Raw genomic sequence first — 23,560 nt, forward strand, 5'->3', positions numbered from 1 at the left:
GCCCCACTATATTGCTATAGATCGATGTTTGGGGGCTGAACACTCTGTATTGTACTGGCCTTCTCCACGATCTCGACACCTCGGTGTGGAGATCGGGGAAGAAAGGCAAACCCTGACGCTGGGGTAGTGACCGGGCCGGGAGAAACCGTTCATCGAGCTTACTCTTTGGTTTCGTTTCAGCTCTTTCTGCTGGCCAGTCGATTTTTAACTTATCAACTGCCCTAGTCACTACCTCCAAGAGCTCCTCATATGCTGGGGAAGAGGATGGCGGTTCCTCCTCCCCAGCCTCGGCGCTCGCCGCATCAACCTCCTCGGAGGAAGAGAAGTGAAGCGCCGGTGTCTCTCTCCGGGGGGAAGAAACCGCAGCGCGTGCTTCCACCACCAGAGGAGAGACACTGGACCTGGCAGGTGAGGGACGAGATAAGGCTGGGCCCGTCTCCATCCCCTCTGCCAGCTCTATTTGTGAACCCCACGAATGGAGTCTGCGCTGTGCCTCAGCAGCAGCGGGACCCGATCCGCGGGGAACACCAGCCAAGGCACCCTCCTTATCAAAGAGTGCCCGGCGTGATCTTAACACTCTGAGGGTGAGCTTATCGCAGTGCACACAGACAGCCCCCTCAAGAGCTGCCTGTGTGTGCTCAACCCCCAGGCAAACAACACACATTTCGTGTGTATCCCCCGGTGTCAGGTATCTATCGCAGGGATGAACACACTTGACAAAATGCTGCTGTTTTTCCACCATTTTTTTTCGTGTCTTTTATATATAATGTGATATATATATATATATGGTGCTTGTGAAACTCTTGTCCTCAGACGAAGAGATCTTAAACAGGCTACTTTTGATGGTAGACAAACAACACCAAATAAGACACACAAGATAACATAGAGTGCTTGCTGAAGACAACAGAAGCTAGCGATCTCTGCATCCGGGTATGCTTTATAGTTTCCTGGTCCGTGACGTCACCCGCCTCTGACGTCTCGCTACGCGATTGGTTAGATACATGAGTGCTTCAATGACGCTATCACGCAGAAGGTTCCCAATGCGTTATACGCAGCGTCGACAGTTCCCACAAAAGGGAACCCAACTTGTGTGTGCAAAATGCACCAATTTATGTTTCTTCTTCTTCTTCTTCTTCTTCTTCATTCTTCTTCTTAAAAATAATCCAACCTGCAAAAAAGTTCTTTTAACAAATGTAAAAAAGGTAGCTTGAGCAATGATTATTTAGGAGTCAGTTTATTATTTTGTGTGAACTGAAAAAAGATTACTCTAAACCTGTTTCTAACAAAAGTTGTTTTGTTGACCTTACTTATATACTCAAGTATTTGTTCAACACATGTCCAGATGTCCCAACTTTCCAAATTGAGTCATCTGAACAAAAACATTAACGCTGCACAATATTGTGTAAGTTCCCAGCATGCATTGCAGCATGAAAAAAAAAAAGTGGCAACTATTATTAAAAAAGTATCATTGCTCTGAAGCTTCATTTATGCTGCTTATGTCATTGTTAGTTCAGAGTCAGAGTTTCATATTTAAGACTTGTTATTATATTATTTATTATAGCTTGTCAAATTTGCCCCTGTGTGGGTGTGAGCAAAAACATGTCGTTTTTGTGTGTGTCTCTTTAAATGCAAATGAGCTGCTGCTCCCAGCCCCCTTTCCAGAAGCTTTAACAGCTCACGCTTCGGTTGCTCAACAGCAACAAAGCTGGAGAATCTCATGCAGCCAAAATCAAAATGACGATTCCAGTAATTCTGCATTTACCTTGAATAGGTGATGTCAAGCGTCGCCGAACTGAATTGTGGGTTCCGTCGCGTCGCTTCACTCGCGTTGCTCGCAGCAGAAGTTGAAAATTTCTCAACTTTTCAAGCTCCAACACAGGCGTCAGCCAATGAGATTGCCTTATGCAGATACCCTAGAGCAGTTGCTAGCCAATTGTGTTCATGCAACACTGGAAAATAATGTGATTGGCTGTTGCCACTATGATGGTCGCGTCAGCACCAAGCTTCAGACACTCCCTCCGTTAAGTGTTGATGCCGATGCCCCATGTGAATGCAGCGTAATGGTGTTCAGCCTTACATTGTTCAAACTGGAGTCGGACACTGATGGAGAGACTCAACTTATAGAATGAAACTGGACGTTTCTGAATGGTTAGTGGATAATTTTATGTAGTTGCTGTGGAGTTGATTCAACTCATCGACTAGCATGTGCCGTCATGTTAATCTTTTGTGCAAAACCCGTATGGACACCCACTATACATAGTGTACCTGTTTCCCAAACAGAGTCATACACACCAGGCTAACGTTTATGATTGCTATGAAATGCTGTGAATAGTCTAATATTTTTTTCCAAAATATCAGTTGGACAGAAACGCTTCTTTTTTAGCAATCAAGCTTGCCAGGGTCAACTTGCAGGCTATCCAAGCTAACGAGACTCTAAATAGTGTTCAGTGCTCGTCTCCGCAGCCAACCACAGAACAGTTAGCATGCTTTGCTCCAACTTTTGCCATGGTGTTAGATCTGGTATATCGTTGTCACTTGCAAAAACAAAATGGCAGCGCCGAGGGTGGAAACATGCAGATTAAGGGGCAGTAATATTATAATGAGATCCCCTTCCTACATCACAAGGGGAGTGAAATCTGAGCAGCTTTTTTACATGCTTGCAGAGAAAGGCCAAAACAAAGTTACTGGGTTGTCCTTTTTCATGTTTTCTGGGTTGGTAGATGCACCAGGTGACCCGATTATAGCACTTAAATACAGAAAAAGTCAGATTTTCGTGATATGTCCCCTTTAACAAATTGTTTAGTTTGCCTTATTTTTTAGGTTAGGTCAACTTTTTTTCTTTTAGAGTTTACTGTATTGTTATTACTATTATTGTTACTCCTGCTCAGTGATCACACGTAACAGGTCTTTATGACCTACCAGTTTAGCTCCTCCTTCACAGCACTGCTATGCTAAAGGAAAAAAAAAATATTGCTGATTTTTCAGTTTTCAGTTATGCAGATGTTTCTCATAAAGTTAAAGAATTTGATGATAAATATTTGAGTTCATATTGAGATCTCTGACACTTGATTGCAAATCTGAGCACAGTCTGAGCCACAGAGGTTTCATGGGAATCAACCTACGAATGGCTTAATTCTAGCTGCATCTGCATACTAAAATGGGATAGGAGAAAGAACAAATTATACACATCAAAAAAAATTACACACTTTACCTTTAAAAGCATCTCATTTGTGATTTTTCATTCCCACAGAACTGCCACACAATTTTTTCTTTCTACCTATTTTTCTTTTTCATTCAGAAATAATGGTATCATGAAAACCCCTCGTTTTCTTTTACACTTTCCCTTTTTAACTTTCTTTTCATATTGTCTTTGACCTTTTTTTCCTCTCCGTTCTCTATTCCTAAATGAGTCACACCGAAACTCATCTCCTCCAGCATTTCTAAAGAAGAGAGACAGACAGAACTCAGAAATAAGAACATAAATGTAGAAGGCTCAAAATGACACCATTATTAACAAAGGGAATAAAGAGAAATGGAATAGAAAGGGGATTCACAGACGATGAATCCATCCCACCTCCTTCCTGTCTGTGTCTTCCTTTTATTCGGTCTCATTTGGCCGTTTGGCACGTGTCGCTGTGGAGGTGCTTGAGCAGAGCTATTTAAACAGAAGTGTGGTGTCTCATCTCGCTCTTCTCGGCTTTGTGTTGCGCTGTTCTCCTCAGATCTCTCTCTACCTCTCTCTGAATGACTATTATGCCTCAGTGCATTAAGAGTCTGGTCACGTCACCCTGTATGTGTTTATGTGTGTGGCGTCCAATCATTTCAGGTTACTGCATTTTCCGTTACTCCCACGGCTAATTAATATCAAACTGCATTCCTGGAACAGCAGCACATCTCTGGTTTACCTGCGTGTGCACGGGTGCGCTTGTGTATCACATACATGTGTGCGTCTAAATCTCATGAAGAAATGTCTTTTCATGGACTTTGTATGAAATTATTGACACAGAAATTAAAATAAGTTATTGCATTAAACAAATGAAGCTTGTTTAACTGTAATACAGAACTGACACCATCTTACAGACATCATTTTAAATTGCATTTGGTATAACAAAATACTAATTATTGTAAGAAGCACACTTTTGATATGTAAGAGGGATTTGTGACGTTAGCTGAAAAGTCATTTCAGAGACAGAGCAACTTACAAATTACATTTTGAAAGATCTCAGAGACAAATTTCCATTTACTTGGAATAACAGACACTTATGAATTATTCACAATAAGACCAGAAAAGCACTTTAAGAAAGTATGTAGAGTAGATTTTGATTTCATATTGACTGCAAATGTACTTTATTGTTGTGAAATAATATATGAATAATATCTGAATGGTCCTAAAATATGCTCAATTTGTGCAAAATTAGGGCTGCTAGTTAAAATGTTTATCTATGATCAATCCCTTGTCCAGTTACTTTAAAAGTAATGCATTACAATATTGCGTTACTCCTTAAAAAAGTAACTAATTGCGTTACTTATTTACTTTACGTCAAATTACTTTTGTGTTACTTTTTCTCACCTGGACTGGGCTTGCTTGTTTGTTTTTTAATAACAACAAATAAGTTCTATTTTTTGGCAAATGTTAAGGACCTTTCACACCAAAAGTGAAATGAATAAGCCTCAGGCTGAAGGAAATGCATATTTATGCCTGTACAATAGAGGGCGCAGCTTAAATAAACCTTTCAGCTGTGCTGCCATACTAGATTAAAGAAGAATATGATACAGGAGAAGTTCAACACTCGTATTTCTAAATCTAATTTAAAGTAATTTTTGCTTAGTATGGTTGAATTAGATCATTAAAGGTCATCAGCAAAGACATCGATTAATTTGTGTAATTTAATACAGTTAATTATTACAGGTTTGCATATAATTCTGAGATTGTTTTTCACTGTTTTTATTCATTTTGAGGAATACTGAATGTTTTTATGCAAGTGAGATGAGTAAATGCATGTTCACATTTAGTCTAGAACTACAACACCTCTGCACTTGGGGACAGGAGAGCTGTCAGTCAATAAATGTGAAAAAGTAACTTGCGTTACTTGTTTGAAAAAGTAACTTATTTTGTTGTAAATTGAAATATAATGCATTACTTTACTAGTTACTTAAAAAAGTAATCTGATTACGTAACTCAAGTTACTTGTAATGCGTTACCCCAACACTGGCAGTGTCAAATTTAATATATAGCCTACATTAACTGTGTTAAAATAACAGTCCTATAGCAAATTTTAAATTGTATTTATTTCTTTTGATTTTCGGGCTGAAAAGTGACCTTTCTTGAATTTTTATAAGATTCTTTGGAGTAAATGTTTGACCATCTAATGTGCTTTTTATAAGCATTTCTGTCCTTCAACCTGAGCAGCTTTTAAGCTCTGAGTAGAGAACACTTTATTTTAAGGTCTTTTAACTAGTTGCTTATTAGCATGCATATTACTAGAATATTGGCTGTTTATTAGTACTTATAAAGCACATATTAATGCCTTATTCTGCATGACTTTATCCTACATTCTTAACCCTACCCAATACCTAAACTTAACAACTACCTTACTAACTATGAATAAGCAGTAAATTAGGAGATTATTGAGGGAAAAGTTGTAGTTAATAGTTTATATATGTTCCCTATACTAGTGTTACCGAGAATATGATTCAGAGATTTAAGCTAGATGGGCTATGGCTATTAGAAGAAAGAAAAAGAGAGATTGTTTTAATAATAAAAGAGTATAATAAACACTGCATACATGCTTCTCTTCACATTTTACTGCTCATTATAGAAGCCCTGTTTTGAGAACAGCTCTGCATTCACACATCAAGAGCCATTCCTACTGTACACATAAAGCTAGAGGTTTATTACCGCTCTACTGCTCTCACATTTTTTTTATGGTTTAAACACGTACATGCACACACTGTGAAATGGGTTCTCTCAGGTTTGTATGCTGTTTCTTGTCAGTATATGAGTTCTGTGTCCAATTAATTCAAACGTTCTTCCCTCTGACAGTAATTCCAGCCTCCAATGTATTCAGAGTTCACAACCATCTCCCACTCAGCCTTCATCATTTCTGTTCATTTTCTCATTCCTCTCTAAACGATAATTGAGAATTTAAGCACTGGTGTGTGTGTGTGTGTGTGTGTGTTCCATACATTATGTTCTCACAAGGATAATAATAACCAGTTATCTTTCCATAGACATAATGATTTTTATACTGTACAAACCGTATATTCTATCCTTTAACCCTAACCCTACCACCAAACCTACCCATCACAGAAAACTTTCTGCATTTTTAGATTTCAAAAAAACTTCACTTAGTATGGAGGACAAGGATTTCGGATATTGCCATATTTGTGGGGACACTTTGTCCCAGTAAAGTAGGGTTTACCATGGCCACACACACACACACACACACACACACACACACAATAAAACTACAGCAATAAAATCTAATGAGAATGATCAATGGGAACAATACAAATTACAAACAAACTTAAAAGAGCAAATTCCTAATTAAACATTCTGGTGGAAAATTTGCTTAAATGTCATGAAAATGACATTGCAGTGCATTATTAATAGTCTTAAAGTAGGCTTAATTTTCTGCAAATAAATATTTTTGTTTTTACTGAAATAGTGTGAAATAGTATCCAGATGTGAAATTCACTCTTAAGATTTTCTTTTGGATGCAAATTGTTGAGATCACAGATAGAGTACTATATTAAAATGCTAGTTTCTATCACCTCTGCTCTTAATTCAAAAGAGCTGAAGCTTCATTTCTATGCTTCTGATGGTAGCTGGTTTTACATATAGGTATATAGTTGACATAGTGTAGTTGGTCACTGGATGGTCTAGCTGTTGGACCTGGTTTCATTCTAGCAGACCAGGTTAACTCTCTAACTGTCACGTACACCATTCATGGATCAGTTTCTGACAGAAAAAAGTGTCGGCAGACATGTAGACATGTTAATATAGCAGTCGATATTTTCATGCATTCAAAGTGGCTTATTTGCTGAGGCAAAATTACCTACACAAATTCACTACAGCTCACAGATTTTAGTTAACCCCAGTCCCCAGTTTTCTGTCTACAACTGTTATAGGGCACACTTTCCCAAAGGAAAGAAAAAATAATGAGATGATGAAATAATGAGATGATTATTATCTTAATTGTTCCTACTAGATAGCAGTGAGATTAAATGCATCTGCTAAATGCTTTTGCTTAAGTCTCCTGAAAAACCCCTCTAGTAATCTCACACTTGTCTCTTGAGTTTCAGAAGAGTTCTCAGCAATCTCACAAACTGCTCTGATTTGCCAAGACACTAAAGACAGAGATTCTGAGATTTTAGCTTGAACTCAAAACATTCTTCCATGACTAAAACATCTAAGCTATGCACATTGATTTTAAAACTCTATACTTTTATCAAGGTTCCTGACTGTATTTTTCCAGATGCTTGTGATAACAGGAAAATATATAGACATAGAGATTGGACCCACAAAGAGAACTTTTTTTTAGCTGAAGAAATACTTCATTATAACTAGAAAATTTACATTTAACCCAACCTCACGTGAAAATGTAAATAATTTACGAGGTGACGATTTTGTATCAATTTGTGCAATTTGATTCGTACAAAAATGTATGATTTTCAAAGGAATCTCATTATGAAGGACCACCCCTAACCTCTAACCCATCACTGGGGTTTAAACAGATCATTTGAAAACATATGAATCAACAAAACATAAAATAGTTACGAATTGCCGTAAGATTGTGTTGGTTTATTAGTACTTATAAAGCACATCAAAATGCTGATAACACTTTATTTTAGGGTCTAGTTAGGGACTAGTTCCTTATTAGCATGTATATTACTAGAATATTAGTTATTTATTAGTACTTATTAAGCACATATTAATGCCTTATTCTGCATGACCTTATTCTACATTCTTAATCCCACCTAATACCTAAACTTAACAACTAACTTACTAACTATTAATAAGCAGTATATTAGGAGTTTATTAAGGGAAAAGTCATAGTTAATAGTTTATATCTGTTCCCTATAAGTGTTCCCTTAAGTGTTACCAAAATGCCTTATTCTGCATGACCATATTCTACATCCCTTAATCCTACCCAATACCTAAATTTAACAACTACCTTACTAACTATTAATAAGCAGTAATTAGAAGTTTATTGAGGCAAAAGTCGTAGTTAATAGTCAGAATTGGACCTAAACTAGTGTGACCATATATATATATATATATATATATATATATATATATATATATATATATATATATATATATATATATATATACACAAACACACACTATATTGCCAAAAGTTTTGGAATGCCTGCCTTTACATGCACATGAACTTTAATGACATCCCATTCTTAATCCGTAGGGTTTAATATGGAGTTGGCCCACCCTTTGCAGCTATAACGGCTTCAACTCTTCTGGGAAGGCTTTCCACAAGGTTTAGGGGTGTGTTTATGGGAATTTTTGACCATTCTTCTTGAAGCGCATTTGTGAGGTCAGGCACTGATGTTGGACGAGAAGGCCTGGCTCGCAGTCTCCGCTCTAATTCATCCCAAAGGTGTTCTGTCGGGTTGATGTCAGGACTCTGTGCAGGCCAGTCAAGTTCCTCCACACCAAACTCGCTCATCCATGTCTTTATGGACCTTGCTTTGTGCACTGGTGCACAGTCATGTTGGAACAGGAAGGGGCCATCCCCAAACTCCCCAAGTTGGGAGCATGAAATAATCTAAAATGTCTTGGTATACTGAAGCATTTAGATTTCCTTTCACTGCCCAACCCCTGAAAAACAACCCCACACCATAATCCCCCCTCCACCAAACTTTACACTTGGCACAATGCAGTCAGGCAACTACTGTTCTCCTGGCAACCGCCAAACCCAGACTCGTCCATTGGATTGCCAGACAGAGAAGCGAGATTCGTCACTCCAGAGAGCACGTCTCCACTGCTCTAGAGTCCAGTGGCGGCGTGCTTTACACCACTCCATCCAATGCTTTACATTGCACTTGGTGATGTAAGGCTTAGATGCAGCTGTTCGGCCATGGAAACCCATTCCATGAAGCTCTCTACGCACTGTTCTTGAGCTAATCTGAAGGGCACATGAAGTTTGGAGGTTTGTAGCTATTGACTCTGCAGAAAGTTGGCGGCTTCTGCACACTGTGCGCCTCAGCATGCGCTGACCCCCGCTCTGTGATTTTACGTGGCCTACCATATCGTGGCTGAGTTGCTGTTGTTCCCAATTGCTTCCACTTTGTTAAAATACCACTAACAGTTGACTGTGGAATATTTAGTAGTGATGAAATTTCACAAATGGACAGGTGGCAACCTATCACGGTACCACGCTTGAATTCACTGAGCTCCTGAGAGCGACCCATTCTTTCACAAATGTTTGTAGAAGCAGTCTGCATGCCTAGGTGCTTGATTTGATACACCTGTGGCCATGAAAGTGATTGGAACGCCTGAATTCAATGATTTGGAGGGGTGTCCCAATACTTTTGGCAATATAGTGTATATATGTATATATGTGTATATATTTGAAATTTTAGGAAGAACATCTTGAACATATTTAAATGAACAATTTAATTACGTAGAAGAAAACTATGTGAGAACTCATACCCTGAGCTATGGAAGAGCAGCCTATTTCCTCTGGGTTATTTTAACTATTTTGGAAGACTCTGAAAAACTGAAACACTCTGGATATTGGTATTTCTACTTTTGTATGGTTTAAGATGGTTTTTCTTTCCTTTTGCATTTTTCATAGAGGTCAGAGAATTCAATTTTAGTAGATTAAATTTAGCATTTTTATAGCCATTCAGCATTCTGGCATCAGGCCGAATGGATACGTTTTATTGGCAGATTTTGAACTCTATTGAGAGTGACTGTCAGTATTAAGAATGACTGACAGACTTTGAAATCTCCTGTCGCTAAAAGGCCCAGTGACACATCCACTAGCTATCCCTCTTTACATTGTAACTGATCGCTTGCCAATATTTAAGTCTTTAAAAAGTAATTAAGATTGGCATTAAATTAATATTCTGTATATGCGACTTAATTAACATTTTCTTTCTGCATTGCATATGCTGGTACAGTATGTGTGTGTCTTGAATTGTTTTTATTTTTGTTTGTGGGTGTATATGGATGAAACTTGTGAACACAAGTAGTTCTAAAACAGGCAGTAATTGAATTTACATTCACACTGCCTGTTCAGAATATATGATATATCAGCCTGCAACACAAACACAGATACACAGTAGCTCTGTTCCAATACCTAGGAAGCCATCTTACTGTCTAGGGCCTAAATACAGTACACTGAAAAGGTGGGTCTTAGTCTGCTTTCAAATGAACTCTGGTGCGGTTCGACTGAAATATGAATGCAACATGGACCAAAGACATCTAAATTAACCAAAAACAGGACATGATGTTACAAGATGCAGCCTTAAAAAGTAGAGAATGCTTAAGCATACCTGTTTTTCTCGTCATTGGTGCGATGTTGTCCATTACAGTTCTGTACAGACACCAGAACCGCGTCTCCTCGAAGCAGATCTTAATTTGTGTGTGCTCCATCATATACCATCATATGTACGAACATACAGCGAGCGCATTTAGCTCAGCACGCAGCATTGTTTTGGATGTTCGGCAAGTTCCGTCGCAAAATATACATCATAAAAGCCTTTTTTATCTTTAGGTTTGGTGTTAAAAATGACAGTGTGAATGCTAAGGGAACCAGGACTAAATGTATAATTTTCTTCTTTGGTCCGGACCAAAAGAACCAAGAGAACACACCCTAAGTTATGATCATGGTGGTATAGATGTTTCATCTTGGTCAGGCTGGTTAGAGCTGGTAGAGCGCATTAATGACCTGATTTTCTAAACAAGGTTTGACTGTTCTGGGCTGCATTTCCCAAAAGCATTGTAAGCCAAGTTGATCATAAAGAACATCGGTGACAATGGTCTCCACGATCATCTTGGGCTCACGATACTTTTGGGAAACGCAGCCCTGGTTTCTTTGAATCCATTCACTCTCTATCCATCTTTAATAAATGACCCATTTCCTTTCATACAAAACGTCAACAGGACTATACTGTCAGTGTGATGTATCTTTAAAGCTGCCATCACTGAAAACTGTTAGCAACGCTAGCTCATATCTGATTATTGAATATTCCCTTTTGCTTTGTCTACAGAACAACATCCCTTTGGACTAAACAAAAAATGATGAATGTGCTTTTTCCTTGACTGGTCCGGCACAACAGAAGGGGCTCCACTTCAATTAGCGAGGACATCTGAGGACACTTCTTTCCTAAAGCCAGAACTGAACAATGACAGTGAACAATGGCACATAATTACAAATAACTCCTTTTTGTGGCTTTTCATTCTGAGTGAGGAAGAGAACTCAGATTTTGTGAGCTTGCGTGCCGTGAAAGAGGATTTGAAATACTGGCTTGCAACTGAACTGGTTAGTTGGAATTCATAAGGGATCTTGGGTGAGATATCTTATAGTTTTTCCATCCTGAGGGCCATTTTATTGACACAAAGTGAGCATATTATTGCTGATTTAAATGATTCAATCACTTCCTGTCACAGAATCTTTTTACTGATTGGATAGTTCTTGCGACTCTCAACTTTCCTGGACATTCTGCACGGACCGCCAATCCTCTGGAATAAAACCGCTCAGGATGTACACCGTTGCATCTCACTGATTCTCAAACATCAACCCAATGAGAAGAAGCATACTCACAGTCTGGCAAACAACAGTCACTCAAACAGCAGGAAAGAAATCCAGTGAGTCGATGTGGAGTCCATTAGCTTTCACTGCCAGATCTCCCTCAGAGCTGAAACAGCACCTACTCAGCTTTGGTGTCAGAAGTAAGAGCTCTCTCTATGTTATCTCCTTCTGTCCCACTCTCTCCGGCTAGCTTATCCTGATCCTGCTATTGACAGAACTAATGTCCAAATCAAACTTAAAAGGGTACGTTAGTCTTTGTTGTCCTGTTTTCAGGTTACTTTTGTGCCACCAGAATTGCCAATTGATTTGGATGGTATGTGGTTAAGGTCCATATTAAATAAGCAGTTATTGACAAATTATCAAGTGTAAACTAAACGGATTTCAAAACCTAGTGAGCTGCCTACCTAGACAGCATTTTCAGGCATCATAAGCTATAGGTGCGTCCCTAATCGTGTACTTATGCAGTATTCTATGTTTTTAAGAATAAATAGTGCGAGTAGTGTGTTCAAAAAGAAAAAGTGCACTTTAAAAACCCGGATGATGCCCTAAATTAAAGGCACAATATGTAAGATTTTTTAATTAAAATATCCAAAAACCACTAGAACAGTGTTATATATTTTGTTGACTTGTGCACTTACAATGTCCCAATTGTTTCCAAGAATGTTTAAATCCAGAGGAATAAGCAATTTTAACCAGGACACGGACCATGTCCGTGCATCGCCTATCAACGACATTATACCTGCGTTACCCTTGGTTTCCATGGAAATACTAAAGACGCTTTAATATATTATGTTTTTATTAGACCGGTGAGCAACTGTTTGGATACATTCAATAAGTCTTGTTTAAATCTCGTTTTCCTGATTTACAGCGAGTACCATGTTTTACCATGCCTAGCTTATTGCAGTGCGCAACAAGTGTCTCATAGCAGCCACCGAGCGAACGCAGAGTAGCACTATAACAACTTTCAGCACACAAATGTATCTAATATGATAAAACAGCGCTGCGTTACCCCACATATGCTTGACCGGAAGAAGTGGAAGCGAACAGAATCGTCACATCCTGATAAACTGCCGCTAAATATCACTAAAAATGGAAGTTGCTGCAATAGAGGCCACAGTATATAATAATTTTCGTATATAATAAAATACTTGCGCCTCAGAGTGCATGTTTCGTATCGCATAAAAAATTTATCTGATTCATTTGAGCATGTTTTTTAGAATTTATGCGCATCTTGGCATTTTCTTCCATCCAGCGTGTTTTTATACAATATCCAAAAATGCACATAAATATAGGTGGATGGAAGTATAGTTATAGACACTTTGACTCTTAGACTTTCACTTAGACACATAACACAAAGATTATTCCAAATTGCTGGCTGCCTTCAAAGATATCTTGTTTTGGCCCTTTGTTTTGAGTTCTCCAAGATAATTCTCCAATTAAATGGCAGAAAAAGCAGAAGATATACTTATATGTGTACTTATGTTGAATACTGGTGGCATGGTGGCTCAGTGGGTAACAAGTGGTTGGTTGAATGGATGAATATTTAATACTGAAATGTATTAATAAATTACAATTCTTTCCCATTAAATTCAAATCTAAAGTTTTTTGCAAATATGAGATGTTGGTCTAGTGGTAATATTTTCAAGGAAAAACATGCCTATAGTAACACTTCTGCAAAATGATACATGTTGCTTATTGCACTTTTTACAGCACTATTAAAGTTCAAAGTAAGTGGTGCAAAAAGTGTTTTCAGTTTTAACAAAACATAAAAGGTTAATGCTCTACCGATTTTGAAAATAACATACCACACACACCCTAAATCTAACGAGTGTTAAAAGCAAACGTGAAATAAAATGCATTTGCTGAAGCAACTATGCCATTTTAGCTTGCTTCTACAAGTCTTTGAGCTTATTTATCATGACTCAAGTTCAGTGTTGTACTACTTGAGCTACAAAGCAAATTTACTACATCAGAAAAGCCATATAGAGCTGGTTATGTGATACAATTGTCAAAATGTAATTATCATTTACAAATCATGCACTATGGTAAAGGTGTTTTGAGGTAGTAACCATACAAAAATAAGCTTTTATTAATCAGTAACCTACCCCTGTAGCCCATTTATAATTTGTGTGAAAAGAATTTACTGCCATTAGCGTTCATTTCAGCTGGAAACTGCAGTGAAATGTAGGTACATTTTAAAATAATAATAATAATAATTTATGTGTTTAATGCATCATCTGTTTTTTTCACTTTGATTATGAGCAAATTCCAAGCCTCTAATACTATATTGTACTACATTGCATTGAAATCCATAGTCTTACACCATGCATCATCTTGCTTAGAGTGGCAATATGTTTGGAAATAATGCTTCTTGTCTTTAAGTCCATACAGGGCATTTTTCATAGAAATATTGAAACACGATACTGACATTATATACAAGAGAGGATCAATTATCACATAAAAATACTGACACAAATGTTTTAATTAGTAATTTAAGCAATAAAATTTAGTGCAAGTAATTTGCATGAATGTGTAAAATCAGCTTTGAAGTAAAATATGAACAGACATTTCATCCAAACAGTAGAGCAGATAGAATGATGACAGAGACAGAGAAACACCATCTGGAGTTACTTCTCATAAATAATAAACCAAAGCTACAGTAAACGAGACATTTATTGTTATAGCTTTATAGGATGATTGAAGTTTATATTTATCATAAGATACAGATTAAATGTTTAAATATTTTATATTGTTAGGTGCAGTTAAATATGATCAAGCCATGCGTGATTAATTAGTAAAAAAAAAAAAAGATTCACAGCCCTACTTTTTACTTTAATAGATTGCTACTGTATCTTGTGTGTATACCATGATGATTTGGTGACACATTAGTTTGCATTGTATTTTGATTTCACTAGAACATAGCGAGCCACGAATAGACAATAGATTAGAGCGCATGTCTTAGAGCTGCCTGCGAAAGAACATTGCCACTGTCACTTTCCACAACTGATAACAAATTATAGTGCTGGACTGCCTCTTATTATAATGCACATCTCCAAAATGAAAATCCTGCTCAACAACTGTAGATGTTTCCTGTTTTAGACATATCCTTGCTGCAAGCTATTTCATAAAATGGCAGGGACAAAAATGACCATATATATTTAAAATAGGGCTGTAGGTTGAATAAAAAGATCCAATAAATTACATGATATGCTTATTAATGAATTACATTAATCACAAATTAATTGCACATTTCATTAGTTTCATTAGTTCCCTGTTGTGACATGTTTGAGTGAAACAGCTTTTCAAACAAGACAAAAAGGTAGGGCGGACTTGATTTTGTCCATCAGGAATTGATTGGATCATTGTGGTTTGCTATTGGTCAATCTCATTTGAGTGACAGGTTGTCCCGCCCTGGTGCCAGCAAACACGTCATCAGAGAAGAGAAGAGATGTTGCTGCAACAGGGACGGGAAGTTATTTTGATTAAAGATTATGAAGGCACGAATAAAAAAGAAAAAAAAGAAAAAAGATAAATCACTTTTAAAAAAGTCAGCTTTGATTTCACGGTGACTTTGAATCTGAGGACACGTGTCACAGTTTAAGGGTCCAATATGATTCTATAAGAAAACAACATACAGTGCTACTCTACACTCTCAGTGTGCTGTAATACTACTGAAAAATCATGATCCTAATATTTATCTCCAAACCAAAATCTCAATTTGCCTAGACAGTGATTCATTTTTTATGAGTGACTTTTGTAAAGCTTAGCTTAAATGTGTGATATAAATAGTGTTCATAAACAGCTGTTGAGATAGTATTGGAGTGGAAGTTCAGACCCAGAAACAGTATTCATTACGTCACGTCTTAAGCATATAGTAGCAGAATCTTTGGTCTTTATACTGACACCTATTGACCTGGATGCATTAAGTTTGTATACTAACTGCTGCTGCTATGTAAAGGACATTCTTGAATTCATTATCAACCCTTCTTTTGTACATCAACAAACTCTGGTGTGGTTTGCATCCCGAGGTAGAAACAGAAAAGCAAATGGAAAATAATTAGCATAGCTGCTGTTCATAGCATTTCAAGCAAAGGATCTGATATAACTGGAGTACAAGGTTATGTGAATGCTTGGCTAAAGAGATATGTCTTTAATCTAGATATAAACCCCCAGCTATTCCAGAGTTTAGGAGATGTGAAAACGCTCTACCTCCTTTAGTGGACTTAGATATCCTAGGTACAACCAAAATTTTTTAGAATTTTTTTTTTTCAGAGTTTTGTGACCTTAAAGAGCGTGATGGATTGTAAGGCGATAGAAGATTGGTTAAATACACAGGAGCTGAACCATTTAGGGCCTTATAGGTCAGTAGCAATTCTTTGTAATCGATACGTAACTTAATAGGTAACCAGTGTAGAGATGATAAAATTGGTGTTATATGATCATATTTTCTTGACCTTGTAAGAACTCTAACAGCTGCATTTTGGACTAACTGTAGCTTGTTTATTGAGGATGCAGGACAACCAGCTAGTAATGCATTACAGTAATCCAGTCTAGAGGTCATGAATGCATGCTTTTCTGCATCAGAAACACATAACATGTTCCATAGCTTAGCGATGTTTCTGAGGTGGGAGAAGGCTGCTTTTGTAACATATGAAATATGATTTTCAAAAGACAAGTTGCTGTCTAATATAACACCCAGGTCTTTAACTGTAGAGGATACAATAACAGTACATCCTTCTAGATGCAAATTATATTCTAACAAATTCAGTGTAAAGGTTTTTGGTCCAATAAGTAATACCTCAATCTTATCTGAATTTAATAGAAAAAAATAACTGGTCATCCAATATTCTATATATTTAACACACTCTCTCAACTTAAATAATTTAGAGATTTCTTCTGGTCATGGTGAAATATATAACTGAGTATCATCGACATAACAATGGAAACTAATTCCATGTTTTCTAATAATATTACCAAGCAGCAGCATGTATATTAAAAACAGAAGAGGGCCTAACACAGACCCTTGTGGCACTCCATAATTTACTGACATTAAATTAGATAATTCCTCATTTAAATAAACAAAATGGTAATGGTCTGGTAGGTATGATCTAAACCACCCTAAATCCTGTCCCTGAATACCAGTGTGATTTTGTAGACGATCTAAGAGCATGTCATGATCTATAGTGTCGAACGCAGCACTAAGATAAAGTAAAACTAGTATTGAGATGCAGCCTTGGTCAAAAGCTAGAAGTAAGTCATTTGTCATTTTAATAAGCGCAGTTTATGGAGCCTGAATCCGGACTGAAATTTTTCATAGTTTTTGCAGGAAGGAGCACTATTTCATAAAGTGATGTTGACAAAACCAGCCAAGCCAAAACTGGTGGGAACAGATCAATGCGGTTGTGTCAGAATTTTAAATCGACTCATCAAGAAAACAAATGAATCATTACATCCCTAATCCTTACAGTTGGAATCCAACTGTTCCAACTGCTCAGCCCATCAGAATCAGATCAGACTGAGGGATGTGGCAGAGGTCACTGATGCTATTAGACATCGGCAGTCAGAAAGCAGATTATCACTACATGTTTTTTTTTTTTTTTGCATGCAAGACTATCAGGATTGTGTCTGCTATAAAGGAATGATTTGGGATTAAAGAGTTAGAGGAAGTCAGGTCTGTGGTTTGCAGGAACTGACAAATGAAAAGAGAATCAAATAAAGATGAATTGAGAGGAAGATTATAAAATATTGCAGTTCAAATGCAAGCGTCAGTGGAAAAAAAGAAGCTGAAATTTGAAAAGAACAGTAAAAATAGTGCCATGATGAAACAGAAGGGCATGAAAGCGGCGCAGAGAAATTGCGACTCAATCGTCTGCCTCGCTTCTCATGCAGGGCACGTTCGGAAAAGGAGAGAGAGATGACGGGGGTGAGAGAGGGAGGGAGATGTGGCGAGGGGATTGAGATTGTTCGGCCTGGATTTAAACACACTGCCATCTTACAAAGAATGATGAATTGAATACAAATGCAGTTCTCCTGCTGAATAAATACACACCTTACTGACTCAACCAGACAAACGCGCAAATTGAAAGGCAACATTCTTGTGAAATCGTCATTCCCTAAAAAAATCTACACTTGAGAGACAACAACAACAACGACAGACTGCAAATGCAAATGTCACGCATAAAATCAGCTCTAAAACGTTTGGTGCAGAAGCTAATGATGCAATGACACGCACCTGGCCAAGAAACAGTCTAAATTTCTAATTGCTTTTGGTCTTCTATAATTGATACAGCATGTATTCATATACAGTTAATGGCTATAGAGCTAACTACCCTCAAATTATTCTTTACCATACTTGCCAGTGTAAGCAATGATTTCAGTTTGCAAAACACTGATAGAAGTTATAGAACTAAGTTTTGTATATATTACAAATGACAGTGCAAAGATGGAAAAGAGCAAATTTAAAACGTTGCCGGATCACTTATAAAATTGTTTCCGAGAGAGGATTCAGGTAGATTTTATTTCTTTTTTCATACCAACACTAACATTTCCTTATTATGGTTATTATAGTTCTTATGGTGCCAACATTTGATTCAAGGTATAATAATTTAACTTAATTTCAGTTTGTTTATGTATTGATTCAGGTCATTGTAGTGTCTATAGTAACTAAAGACATGTTCAAATGCTAATAGTGATTAACTGTAATTGCTTTTAATTGAGGCTTCTGACTTTTTAGTTGACTGTGAAGCATTTGTCTTAATTCTGATTCAGTCTCTGTTATTGAGTCATTTTATGTCCAACCAAAGCAGAAAATATAAGCTATATTTCAAATCTAGCACATAGCGGAGGAACCTTTTGCTCAGTTAACAAGCTTTATTATAATATAAGATACTTTCAGTAAAGAACATTTGCCCATCATAAAAAACACAATAAAAAAAATAAAAAAAATTATGTTTGCTTAGAGCTTTATCTGTCATAGCTCAGGAGATTTATTGAGTTCTTTGTTGATTTTTGTAGATATAATTATTTTCTCAGAAAATGGATGGATGCATGGATGGAGAAACGTACAGATTTGATTGATTGATTGATTGATTGATTGATTGATTGATTGATATCTAGAAACAACTGAGATATGTAAGAGATTTAATTTTCTTTTTTTTTTCTCCTGTGGACACAAGTCCTCATAAAAGAGTTGGACATCATTTGTCAGTGAAGAATCTTCTCACGTCATGTGGAAATAAAGAAAGAAAGAGCAAGAGAATGAAAAAAGATCAGTGCTAAAGGGGAAAAAAGATCCACATCATAATGAATAGCAAAAATGTGGCAGTGAAAGTCACATAAAGACATGAAGGGTGTCTAGAACAGCTGGAGATTCAATAGTACATTCATTTATTTTAAACCCAGCACACATATACATGCACATATATTGAAGGACAAGGGCAATATCAAGGCCATTTTTTTAAACTCTTATTCATCTAAAATATACATGTGGGCTGAAATTAAACAACCTCTATTGCGGCCTGTTTTAAACAGGTGGCCTCATTATTTATTAATGGGCATTCCCTGGAATTTCATTTCTGCTCTGTTTAAGATCAAAGCTGTGAATAGAGATGTCCACGTGTAGAGAAAGACATGTCTTGCCTCTGGGAACCGCACCTTAGAATGATGAATCATACGGAATCATACAGAAGGAAGAGAGGGTGGGAGGACAGTGTGTTTAAGTCAGTGCTCAAAAATGAAAATTCTGTCATCATGCACTCACTCTCATGTCGTTTCAAACCCATAAGACTTTAGTTAGTGTTTGAAACACAAATTAATATATTTTTTGTGAAACCTGAGACGTTTTTGTCCTCATTGAAAGTCAAGGTAACCAAAACTTAAAGGGTTGAATGAATGAAAATTCTGTCATTAATTACTCACCCTCATGTTGTTCTACACCCATATGACCTTCGTTCATCTTTGGAACACAAATTAATATATTTTGGATAAAATCCGATGGCTCAGCGAGGCCTTCATTGCCAGCAAGATAATTAACACTTGCCCAGAAAGCTACTAAAGACATATTTAAAACAGTTCATGTGACTACAGTGGTTTAACCTTAATATTATGTAGTGACGAGAATACTATTTGTGTGGCAAAAAAAAAAAAAAAAAAAAAAAATAACGACTTTATTCAGCAATATCTAGTGATGGGCGATTTCAAAACACTGCTTCATGAAGCTTCGAAGATTTACGAATCTTTTGTTTCGAATCAGTGGTTCGGAGCGTGTGTCAAACTGCCAAAGTCACGCCCCCAGTGGTGAACTATTGAAATTTTGAAACACTTATGACATAACGAAGCCTCGTTTACTGAAATCACGTGACTTTGGCAGTTTGAAGCTCCACAAGCTCCGAACCACTGATTCGAAACAAAAGATTCATAAAGCTTCGAAGCTTCATGAAGCAGTGTTTTGAAATCGCCCATCACTAGATATTGTTGAATAAAGTCGTTATTTTGTTTTTTTGGTGCACAATAAGTATTCTCGTCGCTTCATAACATTAAGGTTAAACCACTGTAGTCACATGAACTGTTTTAAATATGTCTTTAGTAGCTTCCTGGGCATTGAAAGTGTTAATTGTCTTGCTGGCAATGCAGGCCTCACTGAGCCATCGGATTTTATCAAAAATATCTTAATTTGTGTTCCGAAGATGAACGAAGGTGAGTAATTAATGACAGAATTTTTGGGTGAACTAACCCTTTAAAAGATCCAAAAAGCTTATAAATGTGTCATAAAATGAATCCATATGAATCAAGCAGTTTAAGTCTTGTGAAGAAAAATGATTGCTTTTATATGATGAATTTTCATTTTTTGGTGAACTGCCTTCAACATAAACTTGAAGATTTCATGATCAGTGTTTATGTTTTATTTTATTTAGTACCTTTTAATTAGTTTCAATCCTATTCATCCACAACATTTCAGTCAAGCACATATTGCTAAGGAATTTTAGGAGAATCATCTGAAGACAAAGTTGATACCTAAATGAGATGTTTAAGAGAATCACCACTCCTGAGTTTAGAAAGAGCCTCAAGCAACATGATTTCCATTCCTGACTGAAGGTCCTTTCCCGTTCCTGTTCCTCTCTCTCCTGTCCTTGATTAATGTCTCTTCTTCCATGCTGTCCTGTCCATTAAATGGGAACAAAGCTCAGAAAAATATCCTGAGCTCATAAGCTTAGAGAAAGCCACCTCTGAGCAATAAAACGTTCAATAATGGAGTCTTGAAAGACATTACAGTATTTCTTAGCAGTCTACCTGCTATTTTTTAAAGAAGCCATATTATGCCCTTATTCAAAGTCTTGATTTTGTTTTTGGAGTGTACTACAACAGGTTTTCATGCTTTGAATGTTGCTTAAAACATTATTTTTCATATATTATACACTGTTGCAGTACATCTCTCCCAGTCTGTCACTAGTCTCAGCCTCAGACGTCACGCCCACGGACCGTTGGCTGAGCATCTGATGGCACACAAAATTGGAAACACTCCAGGAGTTTCGAAGTCGTCATCTGATGGTGCATTTCTGATGGTCATATGGGGTGCGTTTCCCAAAAGCATTGTTAGGTCACCAGTTCAGTTGAATTGTGTTGGTAACGACAGAACTTGTGACCATAGTTGGCTTTGGGAAATGCACCCATGTTTAGTTCCTGTTTCTATGAAGCCCCTCCTTCCGAAAAGCACAATGTGCTCTGATTGGTCGGCTGGACCAGTGTGTTGTGATTGGTCAACGCTTCGAGCGTGTTTGGGAAATGTCACACCCCTCAGCATAACCGCAAGTTTCAACACACTACTAACTCAGCTCAACCAGGCCTTGCCCTGCCCTATACAGGGGATCGTAGTGGTCAGCTTGTGCTGTTTGCACCAATGGTTCTGGTGTTCAGCTTCCTTTGGCAGGCCTCGTTGGCTCAGTTCATAATCCAGCAATGCCGATGATGTATAATATCTTCAATAATCTTATATAACAGAAGCACACTGCATGGACTACATATCCTACAATGCCCTTGACATGACCTTCTGTTTTTAATGTGATGAATGAACCAAAACGAGTCTTTCTTAAATATTTGATCAGACTGCACAAAGACAAAATCAGAATAAAAAGGCAAAATTATATTTTTATATATATATATATATATATATGTGATAACTGGATGCCATTAAAAATGCTACATATTGTAGTGAGGTCATTTGATAAAATATGACAAGAGTAAGATAGAAAATGTTTATCGTCATACAAAGTACAGCATATTATTTCACATACTGAAATACATAATTTCCACATACTGTAGGCCTATTCTATTTGGAACATAGCCTAGGTAGTAAAACTGCTGTAATTTTTACTTGGTTCACAGTTTTATGTTAAGCTGCTATTATGTAGCTCTTAGAATGATTTTAAATCTGTTATGTAATGTCAAAACTTACAAAGTGAAAATTATGATCTATATTGTAAAAGAGCACTGACAGTGATTTGAAGCAACAAAGCAACCGAAAGTCATTTTTTAAAGTAGACATGACCTAACATGAATGTGTGTCGCTTATTATTCATTGTAATATTAAATACCTTCTATCCAAATCCATTTTCATGCTATGAAGCTAGAATAAAATTTTAAAATTTACGGTAAAGAGAAGGCTGACATGAAAAGACACAGAGCAGAGAATGGCACATGTATAATATGCAGGCGTTTAAAAAATTTCAATGACTACTGCATGACTGTCATGAGGGCTCTTGTACAAGAAAATGACAAATTAATCATGCCAGTTTCTTTTACTGCTACTGACACATTTCAAACCACTGCCAACAGGCTAGAAGCTTTTGTTGCATGTGACACTAAAGATATGCATGTTATGAATGCAAAGTCTTTAGTAACATGTTGATAGTGCCAGCTGTAATATTGTATTAGTCACTTTTAGTTGGCACTGCATGTTCGATAAAGATAAGGATAATATCAATTTTTCAAGCTGCTTGCTCAGATGACAATTTTATTGCTCAGATGTTGCTATTTCTTTTGCTCAGGACTTAATAAAAATAAACAATAACTTACAGTACATACAGTAAGAGAACAGAAGCATAGCTCAGATCATTTACTCTTGGGAGAGTTTGAGAAAGATATTTGAGTTCATAATGAGTTCTCCTGGGGACACTGCAAATCTGAGCACTGTTTAGAACTTTGTTGAGATCTCTTGGAGACTCGTGTGAGATTCTTGAAGTCTTAATCTCAGGAGAAAAGCAGATTTGAGAAAAGTCTGTACATGATCTCATTAGCACACATCCGAGATATTAAAAAGATTCCTTTGTGATTTTCTTTCCTTTGTGTCCAGAAATGGTCTTCAGTGTTCACAAATACAAATAAAAAGAAGAAACTGCATATTTTATAGCAGAAAATGTTTTTCATTTGATTAAATTACTTTATAAAGTGAATCCATGGAAGCTTATTTCCACCAATAAATAAAAAATTAAAAAAGGTAATTGTGACTTTTAATCTCACAATTCTGACTTTTTTTCTCACAATTGAGAGTTTACATCTCGCAATTCTGACTTCTTTCTCAAAATTGATATAAACTAACAATTGCAACAAAATAGTCAGAATGGCGAGAAATAAGCAATTGCAAGAAATAAAGTCAGAATTGCGAGTTATAAATTACATTTATGTTAGTTATATTGCATTTGCGAGATATAAACTCGCAATTCTGACTTTTTTCTCGCAATTCTGACTTTTTCTCGCAGTTGCGATATAGACTCACAATTCTGACT

General features: G+C 36.8%; 1 protein-coding gene across 1 annotated transcript in view; it reads left to right on the forward strand.

The window, feature by feature from the left end:
• Nucleotides 1–23,560, forward strand: part of flrt1a (fibronectin leucine rich transmembrane protein 1a) — an 89,417-nt gene that overhangs the window by 44,844 nt on the left and 21,013 nt on the right. Inside the window, exon 2 of the mRNA XM_051895131.1 lies at nt 11,239–11,920. The gene's annotated coding sequence lies outside the window, so the exon portion shown is untranslated. The remainder of the gene's footprint in view (nt 1–11,238; nt 11,921–23,560) is intronic.

The sequence above is a fragment of the Ctenopharyngodon idella genome, chromosome 5 (genome assembly GCF_019924925.1).
Source record: "Ctenopharyngodon idella isolate HZGC_01 chromosome 5, HZGC01, whole genome shotgun sequence".
Classification (NCBI taxonomy): domain Eukaryota; kingdom Metazoa; phylum Chordata; class Actinopteri; order Cypriniformes; family Xenocyprididae; genus Ctenopharyngodon; species Ctenopharyngodon idella.